This window comes from Pieris rapae, chromosome 21 (assembly GCF_905147795.1).
Source record: "Pieris rapae chromosome 21, ilPieRapa1.1, whole genome shotgun sequence".
In the NCBI taxonomy this organism is placed as follows: Eukaryota; Metazoa; Arthropoda; class Insecta; order Lepidoptera; family Pieridae; genus Pieris; species Pieris rapae.
In genome coordinates this window covers 4212147-4225990 of record NC_059529.1, presented here as the reverse complement: position 1 = coordinate 4225990, position 13844 = coordinate 4212147, and positions in this window count along the sequence as shown.

Here is a 13844-nt window from a genome sequence, read left to right as displayed (position 1 = left end):
AATACGATAATCGGTCGACGACTGTAGGTTTTTCGGAAAAATCGGGTTGGATCGATTTTCACGGCGATAGTTCACGCACGTGTTAACGCGACGGTGTACCGAGACACCAATTGTTTTTGCATTTAAATGAACCCTTCAATTGATTCGATGTAATTATCCACATTATTTGGGGATTATTGATGACCAAGAATTTATTGGGATTTTCTTTCATGTCGTCTAATCATGCTAAGTCATTGAATAAGTACAATATTTAGGGGATTATTGAATTTTTTCTCTCTATCTATCTTGCCCATAAAGATGAGGGTTAGCTAGCTAAGCGCTAAGACTTGCATATATCAAAACGTAATGGATTTGAACATAGTCAAAGTTGAATTAATCTAAATAAGTGAATAAAGCTAAGATTCAGAAACCAGTATTACATGCCTCGTGACTAAATCTTTATTCTACATTTTTGACGTACGGATAGCACACATTTACTCTTGAAAGTCTTACATAAAATAATCTTATTTTAAGATCTGATGTAGGTTACAATAGATTTTTTTATTACACTTGTTAAATACACGATGAGGACAGTAAAATACTGATAATTATATACACGTGTAAAAATGCCATGAGACCTTAAGAATAGAGTTGCCCGCGACTTCGCGGCATACAAACATTGAGGTGACGTTTTGTATCGAAGAATTGACGTGAGTCCACCAAATAAACACAGAAGTAAAAAATAAGCTCGATCTTTCAACAAACAGCTGTTTAACAATGGAACCTAAAACTTCTTTGGTATTTTGAAGCCGGTATCAATGCTAAAGAGCATGTGACAGAAAAGTAAGTAAGAAGTAGATAACAAACATTATAATATATGAATCCAAAACATCCAATCAGGTGAAAGTCTTCTTTAGTCTTTGCGACATCATCGCTACGGATGGACAAATCATTTTCTGTATTTTTCTTTATTTATCAGAGAAAAATGGTTGTTTAAGTCTCAATTAGCACGGTTTGTATATAACGTGCTCGAATGATCTTTCCAGATATAACACAAACATTGCTTAATAATTTCTGTAAGTATATAAGAATATAATAGCAATCTGTTTGTATAATTAATACTCAACGTCTATTATATAACAATGAAACATTCACCGCCTCTCTCGTAGTAAGCAATTCACTATTAGAATGCTAGCAATTTTTTTAAAAATCTGTTCTTGAGTGCAAGTTTTCTTCTCTTTCCAATTTGTTGTGAGATTATAAACCAATCCTGCTTTTCCGGACTTTAATTATCTTAAAATATAGATCCTTAAAAGACTCTTAATAAGAAGGACATATATTTTATTTGATTCATAAATAGTTTTATTTTAGAATGGATTATTGCTTATTTGAATTCATGCCATAATGAAATGCACCATTAGGAAATGCATTCAACAGTTGGCTTAAGTTCAAATGAATTTCTGTTCACGTATTTATGTAAATTGCAGCTTTTTAATTTTCATACATGTGTGTAGGACGATTTTAATGTAATTTAAATTTATTGCATACCATTCAACGTAAATGTCAATTTTTCTTTCTTTCTTTATATTAGAAAGGAAACTTATTAAAGAGATGTCATAATATAATGTTTGCAAATTTCGTTTATTAATTATTTTATCATTTATATATTCTTTTCTGTTTTCTTAATTTAGGGTTGCTTTTTATATAATAGGGGGGCAAACGAACCTGCGGGACGCCCATAAAGGTAGTCGTCGCAGCCCATAGACATCCATTTTTAGTGGGTGCGTTGCCGGCCTTTAAAGATATTGCTTTGTGGCGATAATGCTACTCATTGCAAAATGTTTTCTCTTCTTTATTCTTAATGATATTATTTAATGCTTGTGCAAAAAATTTAAATAAATAATAATATTTTTACACTTTTTTAATAGCATTTGAGTATTAATGTAAACCTAAAGTTGTAAGTTAAAATCTTAAGACAGGATATTGGCACAGTTGAACCGTCATTTTCATACAAAAGTCTATCCATATGCACCGATCCGATCTACCATAGATAGCTTGTATCGACAGATGGCTATTATAATCCGTCGATATGGTTATTGGCACACTTTTAACAATATTTCGATTAAGATGACTCAGATGGATAAAAATGGATTGAGATAGGTTATTGGGTTTGGGCGTTACACTATGACCCCCTCGCCATATTCGTTTAGCTAGTTGTTGCAAAAGTATAATTGTATCCGCTGTATAATTTGCGTTATGTAGATATTTCTCACGCTCTACGCTATGTAATCGAGTATTATTTTATGCTACTACGAACAAACCTGTTAGTTTTAAACGACAATTAAATACTATTATGCTATGACTAACGTAACGAATTGATCATTGGAAGAAAGGTGTTAACCAAAACATGCTTTGACATGATTCTCAAGTCAGGAACTTTCATATACCGAAATACACTTTACCTAAATTGCTTCCGAGAGTAATTTGGGCCCGTGTCGAAAGCATTTGTTTAGCGAAAATCAACAATCGTCTAACGATATTTTTCGATTGCTTCGATGAGACTGATTCTCACGAGAAATGAACATTCCGACGGAGATTCCTCAAACGTTAAAGTCGTGCATGTCGATTCCACTAAAAACACCTTTACACTTCAACAGTTCGATGTTTTTGTCGACTATCCAAATACTTATCAATTTAGAATAGATGCAAGAATTTGCGAGCAATGATGCGTGAATTTTTTTTGTTCCATATCAATATCAGATACGTTTTGGTTAAAAGCTATACTGTTCTTATTTGCATCGATAAAAAAAGTTCAATTGAACGCCATATTTGTTTAACGTACGTGACAGAAGGATTGAAACATATCTAGTTTTATCATCACATCACGATCATTTACAAAAACATTTAAGAATAAATTGTAATATGTAATATAATTTCAAATTATATCCATATGTTGTTATAGGGGCATCAATGTCCATGATCCAAGGGGGCGGTATCACTAACATCAGGTGAGCCTCCTGCCCGTTTGCCCCCTGTTCTATATACAAAAAATACATAGTTTCACAAACAATTCCTTATTGTGACAAAAATTGCGGCACCTGAATGTGAAACCTTTACGACAACGTTAGAAAACCAAATAATAAATAAATATAAACAGTTTATGAAATTTAGTAATTAATGAGTAGGAATTAACTTTATATTATTATTATCGCCTATATTGACGTATGCTGTAACAGGTAAATGGATGGTTGTGATATCCAAACTTTTCCCCATGAATGTATGGGTTTTTTGTTTCATAAACGTCAAATATTAGTTACTTAATTGATATATAGATATTTTTATAGATAGCGAGGAAAGGATAGATTTATTTATAAATAAGGACTTGAATTTATCTATTTGAAACTGACACAAAAAACGTAATCTTTTCTTCAACTAGATAACGGCGTTCATTGCGCTGTTTCGACTTTTTGTTTCAAAGATATTGCCAAGAATTGTTTTGTAAAAGCGAGGGTGTCGACACGCCGCTTTGTTTTACAATTAACAATGGCGACTTTCGTTGGCTGAGACCTCATGCAGTGACCCTGCTGAAAGCATGATTGTTTTGAACGAATTATTAGTCTGGTTTAGGATAGAGGCACGAACAAATAGCTCTGATTCTCGTAAGTTAAGCTACAATGATTTATTTATAGTGTTTATTGTATGAGTCATCGGTAGCAATTAGTTGTGCTTATTGTCTCTGAAAACAAATGTAAGGCGCGCCCTGCGTGTGCGCACATCCTCACTGCTGGATAGCTTTGCTTGTTTACAAACATTTTATTAAGGTGTCGTATTTGATGGCTTCTTTAGAAGGTCATTGCTTTGTGTGACATTTTCCGGAATAGAATTTAACTAATGTTGTATGATAATTTGAATTAGTCGAAAAATAATAATGTAATTACAGCAGTTTATTGCTTACATAAATACACATTATGTAAATTGATAGTCAAGTCACTAGCTTAAGCGGGCAACTCTCATCACTGGGAGCTTGCGGCTCAGCATTTGTTACGCTAAAGGAAAACTTCGTGAGGAAACCTGCATGTCTAAGACCCAAAGGGCGTTTGTGAGGCAAAGAAGTATGATCACCTACTCACCCATTTATATAAAACAAACGATAACGAAACAATATCATAATAACCTATAACTTTAAACTAATGGCTTTTTTTACACAATTAGTTACTTGTTTTGCTAATAGTCAAGTAACTCAAGAAATGAGCGTATTATTCTTTTAAAGGCTGGCCTTAAAAGAATAATACGCCTTAAACAGCGTTGCAGGTGGATGTGATGTGATGGGTGGTGTTTTTGTGAAGACTATTGGGCCGTGGGGTTCATGGGGGCGCAGAGGCGGCAATTTAAGGTAGTATCGGTGACGCCAGAGCTAGTGCCTTCCTCACTCAAGGAATTAGTATCGCAATATAGCGAGAAAATGCTACCTGCGTTAAAGATACCTACTCAGGCACCAAACTTTTTTTTTTTAATTTTCACTTTTAGGTTTTGTAGGTTTAGAAAATATTGAATTATAATCTAAACTAATATTATAAAGAGGATAGATTTGCATGTATGTTTGTAATGAATGGGCTCAAGTATTGGACCGATTTAATAAAATTCTTTCAACATTTGAATGATGTAAATAAATAAAATATATATTATTTTTACTAATAAGTTTGTTATAGAACCTTGACCCTTACACATTATAAACAATTGTTATCAAAGAAATAAACCCAAATTTATTGTTTAACATAAGCTTTTTTGTTATAATAATAATGTATCACGGAAGAACTGGAATCGCTTTTCAATATCATTTTTTGTTTGTATATGTTGTAAAATAAATATGTTTTTAATACATATGCCTTTTCGGTTCTATAATATAAAACCGACAGAAGTCAGACATACCATATTTTGATATACAGAAGTCCACGCTTCACTCTGATTCTAACTCATCAATCAAGAGTAAGAACATCTAGGTCGAATTCACAGCATGGCGACAGTTTCATGGTACTATAATGATCCAATTAAACAATATAAGTGATTCCATTTAACGAATAGTTCAAAAAACGAACACTGAACATTCGAAATTCAAAAGCTCATTTATTACACGAAACAATTGTCAACTCCATGTCACCAACACAATGAGGTACAGTAAGATTTTATTGTTTTACAACCGCTCCCGTTCGGCAGGAGGTAGCACCCTAAAACATTGTTTTCAAATAAAAATACAACCAATTAAATAGATTTACAACAACATTCTACGAACGAGCCATTAGGCGTGACATTTTTTATAACATTACTTAGTACAAATCATCTGTAGCATTGCGAGCTTTGTTTTGCAATGAGCTTTCTTATTAATATGTGCGCTTTTGAAAAATAACTTCCGTGACAGTAAGGCCTTTTCATAGATTTAAAATCAATATTTATGGAATATTTTAATTCTTAATAGATAGATAGAATACATTTATTTCCGTCAAACTGAATTTTTCTTTCGGGTGAAGTATTATGCTAAAGTTACTTGTTGTTTGATTAAATGTCGGTAATCACCTGGAGATAAAAAGTATTTTTAAGCATAAAAGTAAATTTAAATAAACAAATCAGTGGTCTTTAGGTCCTGGCCTCAGATTTCTGAATCTGTTTCATGATCATTTTTAAATCTAATAGGCAAGTTGATCAGCCTCTAGTGCCTGACACACGCCGTCGACTTTTTGGGCCTAAGACATGTCGGTTTCCTCACGATGTTTTCCTTCACCGTTCCAGCAAATGTTAAATGCGCACATAGAAAATCCATTGGTGCACAGCCGGGGAACCTACGACCTCAGGTATGAGAGTCGCACGCTGAAGCCACTAATAACACTGCTTTTTTAAAAGTCAGTTTACTTATAAAAATTACCTATGTTCATCTGACGAGGCTAACGCTGAAATTAATAAAGAATATGTCTGTAGTAACCTCAATAATACAACTTACAGAAATAAATTTATTAGGCAGTTCCTCAATGGTTATCCTCAATACTTCCTAAATAGGGCTTAATAATTCTATTATGTATATCCAGCATTATATTGTTCTGTACATTTGCATGCATTCTGTTCATGAAATTTCAGCCGCCAAAAGCAATTTCATCTACGTTACAATCAGAGAGTACTTCCAGTTCCCGGTAAGTATTTTCTACTACCATTTTCCTTGCATTTAATAGTTTTCATTCCTTTGTTGTACACGAATGAAAATCAGGTTATTATAAGAAAACTTAACATGTACCTATACTAGTAAGTATAATTGCTAGTGGACAAATATTTGTTTTTAATTTATTTCATTATTCTTGATTACTCAAGATGTCATATGGAATATGGTGTTATGGTTGCAGCTCCTTACAAACATTTATAAAACAAAACTTGGCGATTAAAAAGAGTGGCGGAGAGTTTATTGCCAGTTTTTCTCTTCCATTCTACGCCCTTGATTTGAGAACTGGCAGTTAATGTAAAATCAGAAGCATTTAATGTATATTACTTTTTTTGACGTTCATAAGTGTACATTATGTTAACTGCAAATATGTATAATATCTAAAGAACGTAGTACCAACTTAGGTTAAGTATTTTTAGCGGGGGTCAATCTAAACTGGCCAGTGTAAGTGATTTCACTGAAGTATAATGTATTGGTGGTCTATTAATGGAATTGCTTTAAACCTCAATAAAGTTGAGTGTTCAAGCCGTTAAGGGAACAATAAGGGAAAGCTTTCACATTTCCCAACGTCTTGTCAAGGGTGGTACTTAATTACATTTAATGGAGAGGCAAACAATATTATTTTGCGTTTACTAACTATATTATAGCCACCACTCTTTCCTTCAAGAAAAGAGCGTACAAATTCTTAAAAGGCCGGTAGTGCACTCGCGAGCTTTCTAGCATCGAAAGTGTTCATGGGTTCTATTCTATATGTCCAGATTGGTTGTATGATGGTCTTGTAAACAAGCAATTTGTTAATGAGGGTCAGTCTAGATTGCTAGCTTGGAAGCCAAGATAGCTCTTTGATTCCCAAGGAAGCTTCTGTGTTCTTGGCTTTTATATGTTAGCCCTGGTAAGTCTTATGTCCAGTAAAGAAACCTAAGTCGAAAAGATGAAGTATTTATAACAAAAGACATTAACACATTGAATACTTAAAGAATGGTAATAAACTTTTTATGGCTAACTTTGATTAGGTAAATATGAATGTTTGAATATATATATAATTATTATTTTTATTTAAACAATCATTTTTGAAATTCGAGTGGCTGGCATACACCGCATAAGGTACCAAATACTCGGATCCGAAAGCTAGGAATGGCAATGGTTTAAAAAAATGAACGGGACGCTCGCACATATCCGAGTGGGCGGCACCGCTTTTATAACCGTTCCGATCCGAGAAAGTAGGACACTTAATGTGTTAAGTATTAGTTGATAAGTCTTCAGCGCTGTATTGTTATGACGGGAATGCAATTCAGAACTTCTGGGGGCAGAAAATGTAGTACAGCTTTAGAAACCGACTGAGTCAATAATAAAACCATGCAAAAATAGTAAGAATAAAACTTAAAAATGTTTGTTGAAATTGTATGAATTCATTACGTAAAAGCTTTAAAAATAGCCAGCTTAAAAGCCTTTTAGTGATGATGTGAAATAATTGAGTGTCCATTGGCGAATGTGTCTTTTATATTGTTTTAACGACGTGAGTTATATGACAGAGATTAAAAAATCTAGACTTATACTGGGCTAACTCATTTGGAAATAGTACTTATTGTAGTTTGGTTATTATACAAGTAATACTTTGTATAAAGTTTAAGAATATTTAGTTTCTAGATTTAATATTGACATCAAGTGGAAAGCTTTGTTCGTAAGTGAAAAATTCAAGAGTCGGAGAGGTCTGTTAATTACAATCCCTGAAAATACGTTATTCATTTAATTGTTAGTTATATAAATCAGTATTTGTCATATACTCTGCGCCTGTCACAGTCGAACCCAATTACAAGTTTCAATGATTGACGGAAAATAAAATCCATACGATAGAGTTGAGAATCGTTTAACCAACTGATTTTAATTTATTATAGGAGTATATAATTGCTTGTGGTTTTGCGATTACAAAACTATTGTAATATACGTTCGGGGAACTTAAAACAAATGAAATCTTTACGTTAATGTGTGGTCAACCAGACGTCATGTCGTCTAGAACAAAAAGTGTCCTACTGCGGTGAGACTATGGCTACGGTTTCTGTTCAGTAGCTATCGAAACCACAAACAAGGATATCATTGTCTCTGGCCAAAGTTTGAGCGTATTGTTATTAACTATAATGCTACCGATGGGTGGTTGAAATACCTGTTGACAACTTGCTACTTGTTATTGATTGCTTCCTGGGTTTTGAAAAGCATCAACGTCACCCAACTTTGATGTAGTATTTAACTTTGTACTACGATAGTATGAACTAAAAAGCTAAAAAAATACTCCATCGTCAACTGGATTAGAAACCCTATAAAAGTATTGCTACTAGTAGCTGAGTCGAATATAGGAGCTATTAGTGGACATAGTCAAAATAATATAATATCGCTGTCTTTTGTTTTTTGATGTCGCAAACCCTTCTTGTTATTCTTTGATGTATAAGATATAGCTTATATCTACCGTCCCATGGTGATATTACGAATTTCTTTGTTTCATCGGTCGATTATAGGTAATCAAATGAGACATTGAAAACTGGAATGTGGCACATGTACTTGAATCTTGTTTGTACAATAAACCACTGACTTTTATATACATTCTGAATGTTTAGGCAAAAAACAATGTAAATTGGAATATTTCATTTACTATATTCAAACATTTATAGACGTGGTAAGTAGGTAAATATTGAATCATGTATTGACTATAAGTGAATGTCACTGTATGACACCTAACTTCTTTAATTACTTATAAGGTTGTATAACCATTACAATATACAATATAAATAAAGATTTTTGACTTAAAATTTTATTTCATTTAGCAGTTCTTATGTGATAAAACATTAAAAACACATATCAACAGAAAAGCTTCCGTATCTTCAAGCCACCCAAGTAATGCCACACAAGATCTGGGCGTAACTACATTGTCATCGTGAAATACAGAAAAAGTTCACAACCGGCCGACTAATTCGTACCTAATGTATCAAAATATAAAGAAAATGAAGACCGTTCGATTTATGAAAGAACCGCCATTTTGACATTTATGTTGCGTCTTTGTAATGGCGTCAAATATATGAATGGTATCGGGTGTCATTTAATAGGTGTGAAGTGTTCTATTGTATTTTATGTCAGGTATACCGTCGCGGAGGTCTGCGAATCATACATGTTCACTAACTTTTAAAGCTTTCGGCTAACCGAGAAACAGGAACTTAGAGCTTAATGTTGTGCCTAGATTGTAAAGACCTAGGCGGTCACAGAAAAACTCAGTTATGGATATTTCAAATTTTAACCTACAAAAATTAACTAAGTGTTAGATTATTAAAATAGATAAGTAAATTACATTTACCAGAGATCTCATCATATATTGAAAAATAATCCGTTGTAAAGTTAGCTACTAAGGCGAATAAAATATTTACTGTAACAATATGATGTATATAAGGACACGTTTATTTAGCACATAAATTTCATTGATTAAGATGACTTAATTGATGACTTAAACGCAGAGAGTATGAACTCTCTGCGTTTCCACCCGCATTAATTCAGTCGTAGCACGACGTTTTATAGTTCTTTATATGGAAAATTTTTTTGTTGTAAATGTTGTCGCGGCCTTTATTGTAGATATTGATGTCTTATAAAATATTCTAGCCTAGGGATAATGTAAGGATTTAATTGTGAATACATTTTTCAAATCGGTCAAGTGGTTTCAATAAAAACACACCATCAATCAAATATTTTATCTTTATAATATTAGTAAAGTAAAATGGACGAAAAATATTACGTCAGTTTTATAATTTAAAATTTAAAATATTTACTTTTGTAAATTGTAATTACAAAAGTAAATATTTTTACTGTATTACATACACACACTTAATACACAAACTTAACATTAAACTGTTAACTGGCAGTTACCCGGAATGTTTTTAGAAATTGCCGAATTTCAGGTCTATTTCACACAAATAATGGTTGGGAAAACTTTTTGGTTGTTTAGGTAGACGTGCGACATCTTATCAAATTACAATTCAATAAAACGTTGCTTTTTATAGGAATATACACATTAAATGTCGGAAAATCATCTACAACAGGTGTAAATAAGTTTCCTACCATGGATTTTTTTTTATTAAAATACAAATCGTTTATAATTCGACGTTTGTAAATACTCGTAGTTGCAGATTAAGAGATCAAATTAAGATGCATCTTTTTGGAATTTGCTGTAATGGTTATACAAAAAGTAGTTAAAAGAAATAGATAGTAGTGTTTTATCATTAATAATAATAAATAAATAATAATAAAAAAAAGTTACCAATACCACTTATGTAACCTATTTAATACCTCACACGACTACATAGTCGGGGAATTATCTCGAAAATAGTTATTTAAAAAAAATGGTTGCAGATATTTTTTTTATTATGATTTGATGATTTGATGATCTATCTAGGATCGCCACTACTTACGGCATTAGAAACTTCAAGGAAACTTAAAAAACAAAACGAATGTTACATCTATTACGTGTAAGCTGGTATTACTGCAAAAATAAATTAGATACACTCGCTAAACATCTCGAAAATTCAGACGAAAGTCTTAATATGACAAATTTTCTGTTGCCCGTTTACAAGCTCTCCAAGTATTTATAATATGGAATGTTTCCAGCAAATTACATGCTTGTCACATACCAGTATATACCTTTCAAGACAAAGCCAGTAAAGCTTTGAAGGAACAGACGGTATCCCAAAATCTCTACGTGCATTTTGTCCCGAATTTGTTACAATTTTGCGAGCTCCTAAATATTTTCAGACTCTAATGCAAATCTTTATTTTATTTGAAAATGTACTTCGAAGAACCAATTTGTATAATATTTATGAGAATTTATATGAAATTTCCCTCAATTGTACAGGTTTATGGACTATTTACATATGGAAGCTTTGATGGTATCGATTTATATAAGCCAGGGTCAATGTCGCGTCGGTAAATGGAAACAGGACAAGTTCGTTCTATAAATAAATGTTACTCTTGAATCCAATAAGTAATATTGTGTATTTGAGTATAACGGGATTTGGGCAAAATGACTTTAGTTTCAGTTTGGTCGGCGTAAAAGGTTTATCAATTGTCAAAATGTAATAATATAACAGGAGTAACATTTCTAGTATTAATTCAAGTTTTTTATTAGTTTTTAATGAATTATTTAAAAATTGTTGGCTAATTATGATGAAGGAGGAAGAAGATGAGGACAATAAAGCCAATAATACTGTTTTTACTTTTTTTATTTAAACATTTTTTTACTAGAGTAAATGTATTATTAATAACGACTTATAAACATCAATATAAAAAATTGGAGTTCCAAATTTACATTTACTATATTGACTTAGTTGTAATGAATAACAACGCGTTTAATTAATTATCGCATAAATATTATAACTTTAATCAAATAACGCGAATTAATTTAAAATATTTTCACAATTTTTCCTTGACATAATCTAGAGAAATCATTATAAAACTAATTAACGTTTTGTAGGCTGTATCGTCAATAGCATTACTAGCCATTTGCAACAGGTGAAACAAACTTCGAATATAAACACAAATTTAATCAAATCAAAAACTTTTTAATAAAATTAATAAATTTCAAAAAAATTATATGCTTCTAAATTTATATTTACTACTAAACAGATGACAGTTGGAAAAAATTATCCGTCTTTTAAATAAAATGTATTATTTATCCTTACTATAGGACACATCTCAAAAATCAATAAAATAACACAAGATGGCGACCGAATAGGGGCAAATAATCAGGGCAGTTATGGCATCGGCTTATTTATTTTTCCCGATTTATTTCTATAGGGCGAATTTATTGGGGTAACGCCACTCAGTTACGCCTCGTTGGGGTTTGGGGTTGATGACTTTGTACCTAGTATTAATTATTCTAGTCACCCTTGCATCTGCTCTGAAGCGTTTTGTATCGTTTATATATACTTTGGCTTGTAGGGGAACATTAGATGAATACTTTTGGCCGTCGTACGGTTTCTGACACAGAACTAATGTGTATTGACTTCCACATTGCATGGTCCTAGCCCATTTTATTTAAACTGTAGAATTAAAGATATTGGTCCGTGTTGAGAGTAATATAAATGTATAAATGGCTTTAAATATAGTAATGAAGTAAATAATCTTTAATTTATTAAAAAACATACTAAACTAATACTGGCTCGTATGGTGTTGAAACCGGCATGACCAAAAAGTCGCCGGCGTGTGTCAGGCATATAAGTCCGATACTTAAAAAATCAATGATTTCGAAATACAGACATTTGTGGTCCAGTACTAAAATCTAGCTTCGTGTTTCTTTTTGTACGAAATAAAAATAGTACAATACATGTTTCGGCCATAACAATTTTGTTGTCAGAAATCTAAAAGCGTTTAAAAAATATTTATAACGAATCTTAAACGATATAGAATACATATAATTCGGAAGAAAATCGGCTTACGTCTCGACGAAGCCTTCACTTTTAAGGATTTGTTTTGCTTTGTTGTTGCTCTTCAAACATAATACTTTCACAAGGCGACCGTTTAAGGCCATATTTTAAAAAGTCCCGTAATACAAAGGGGCTGGGAGCCACAGACAGACAGATATATGTATATTTTTACTGTCTATGTTTGAAGGAAAAATGTTCAAAGCTAATTAACTACTGTAATTCTCTTGCTGCTTATTAAAAATGACAAGCTACCACTTTTAGTATCAACTTAGTAAGAAGTTAGTCAGCCCTGGCTATTATTAATTAATTATCTGTAATTTTAAATTGAGTCTAAAAAAGACGCAACAAAACAATTTAACTTAAAAAAAGACGTAAAAGACGAAGAAAGTAAAATTATATCTCATGCTATATATTTAGCCTATATAACATATTTATATATACATTTGAATGATACTTTATTGAAAGCTTAGAATAAATCAGAATGTGTATAAAAAAGTTAATTGTTTTATATTTATATTATTAACTGAGGCTAAAGTGTGAATAAGGCTTTACAAATGAAGTATTTATTATTATTAAGAAATCCATTAAAATAATAATATGTGTATGTTAATAATCATGGAACAGATTCAGACATCTGTCCTTAAAGTTGTATCATCACTGACTTATTTTATTTATATTTATACGTTTTTAAGCCTTGTTTTTCAATATCAGTTTTCTCGTTGATTAAACGAATATAAAATATATGTCTTACTACAATAAAAGCTATGATAATAAAAACATATACTTCTGTTGATGTGTTGCTAAGCAACCGCATTATTATTGTCTATGAACAAAGATTAAAGGTTGATGCGCATTTTAAATTCGCCACAGTTTATATTATAACTTCATTTCAATTAATTAAACGGATCACCGTTGTCAATAATATACCGTCGCACGCGTGAAATCGGACTTACAATGGTAAGATATGTGTAAAATTAAGTGTTAAAAATGAGTGTAGAAATGTTGATTAGCTGCAGGTATTTAGCTAGATTGAGTGGTCACATCGTACACAATATGACACGCATCTACCGGTGTATCAATTCTATGCTTCGTTCGTTCCAATAGAATTCGTCATATGCCTAATTATATCGAACTAATTGTGACATTTAATCGGTTACACTTATAATTGTAATTCAAAAACAGCTGTTTATTTGTAAGTTTAGGAGACG